The 1,840-nt window shown below is 50.2% G+C and overlaps 1 non-coding gene across 1 annotated transcript; it reads left to right on the top strand.

Annotated features, from left to right (window-relative positions):
- The first annotated feature begins 249 nt into the window (after positions 1–249).
- Positions 250–321, top strand: TRNAA-CGC (transfer RNA alanine (anticodon CGC)). Its single transcript has one exon. It is a non-coding gene; the product is annotated as a tRNA-Ala (tRNA).
- The last annotated feature ends 1,519 nt before the right edge of the window (positions 322–1,840 follow it).

The following is a 1,840-nucleotide window of genomic DNA, read 5'->3' as shown; positions in this document are numbered from 1 at the left end:
CTACTGTAGAGATGCATCTTCCAGCACAGATATTTCAGAAAGGAGCATCGTAATATATGTCACCTCCTGGAAAAGTGGTAGTGTGAATTCTTAAAGGTGTGACTCCTTGAACTCAATTCCTAAATTTCTAGGGGAGTTTTTTATCCAGATATAGTAACATTTCCACAAAAGATTTTATTTGACATGTTTTTTCTCTCCTACTACCCCAACATAGTTTTGTTATATGGCAGTTTACAACTTTAGCAGGTTGGGGATGTAGCTCAGTGGTAGAGCGCATGCTTCGCATGTATGAGGCCCCGGGTTCAATCCCCGGCATCTCCATTATTGACACTTATTAGCCTTTGTTTATGTTTATACATCAATCCCTGTCCTACCTTATGACTTTGCTAAGGAATTATGTTATTGGGGTGTGCAATGTCATCCTAAATTATTTTAGTGTCAGTGTACCCCTCATTATGAGTGCTAATGATAGACATTTTTTTTCCTTTGCTAAGTTGAAAGGTACACTCCAGTAACGCAGGACAGCAATGTAGACGCATACACCCTGCAAGCACTTCATAACCAGGAACAATTGGCTCTTCTGAACCCTCATGTTCATGGCAATGCAGAAGGGAAAAAAGGTAGAGAAGATGAGAGGAGGAGAGGGGGAGAAGAGAGGAGGAGAGAATAAGATGGGGAGAGGTGGATATGAGATGAGAAGGAGAGGAACAGAGGGGAAAGAGGAGCAGAGGAGGGAGAGAGAGAAAGAGAGAAGAGGTACAGAGGAGGAGAGGGGGGAAAGGGTGAGATGACAAGGGTAGGAGAAGAAGGGGAGAGGTCAAGGGGAGGAGAGGGGGAGAGAAAGGAGCAGAGGAAGAGAGAAGCAGAAGAGAGGGAAAGAGGTGGAGAGTGGGGAGAGGAGAAGGGGAGAGAAAAAGAGAGAAGGAGAAGGGGGAGAGAGAGGAGGAGAGGAGAGAAGAGCAGAGAAGGAGAGGAAAAGAAGGGGAGAAGAGGAGCAGAGGGAGAGAGGAGCAAAAGAGAGGGTGAGAGGAAGGGAAGGGGAGAGAGAAGGGCAGAGAGGAAGAGAGGAGCACAGGAGGAGTGGAAAATAGGGGAGGGGGACAGAAGGAGAAAGGGAGAGATAGATGAGGAGAGGGGAGAGGAGGAGAGGGAGAGAGAGGAGCAGAGGAGGAGAAGGGGAGAGGGGAAGAGGAGAAGAGGGAGAAAGAGGAAAAGGAGTTGAGGAGGAGAGGAGGAGAAGGGAAGAGAGAGAGAGAAGGGCAGTAGAGGAAAGGGGAGAGGAGGAGAGGTGGAGAGGAAAAGAAGGGGAGGGAGAGAGAGAAGCAGAGGAGGAGAGGAGCAGAAGAAAGTAGGAGAGGGAGAGAGGTAGGGATGGGCAGACTGAGGAGAGGAGGAGTGGGGAAAAGAAGGAGAGGAGCAGCGGTAGAGAGGTGGAGAGGATGAGACATGGAGAGGGGCAGAGGTGGAGAGGAAGAGAAGGGGAAATAGAGAGGAGCAGAGGAGGAAAGGAGCAGAAGAGAGCAGGAGAGGGAGAGAGATAGAGAGGGGCAGAATGGGGAGAGGAGCAGAGGTAGAGAGGATGAGACATAGAGAGGGGGGAGAAGGGAAGAGGAGAAAAGGGGAAAAGGAGGAGAGGGAGAAAGAGGAAAAGGAGTTGAGGGGGAGAGGAGCAGAGGAGGAGGAGAAGGGAAGAGAGAGAGGAGGAGAGGAATAGAAGGGGGGAGAGAGAGAAGCAGAGGAGGAGCGGAGCAGAAGAAAGCAGGAAAGGGAGAGAGGTAGAGAGGGGCAGACTGAGGAGAAGTGGAGAGGGGAAGAGGAAGGGAGGAGCAGAGGTATAGAG

Source organism: Staurois parvus, unplaced genomic scaffold, assembly GCF_062004578.1.
Source record: "Staurois parvus isolate SC_StPar_1 unplaced genomic scaffold, SC_StPar_1.0 ptg000388l, whole genome shotgun sequence".
Taxonomy (NCBI): Eukaryota; Metazoa; Chordata; class Amphibia; order Anura; family Ranidae; genus Staurois; species Staurois parvus.
The sequence above is the reverse complement of the archived record's forward strand: the minus strand, read 5'-3'. Positions and strand labels throughout refer to the sequence as shown.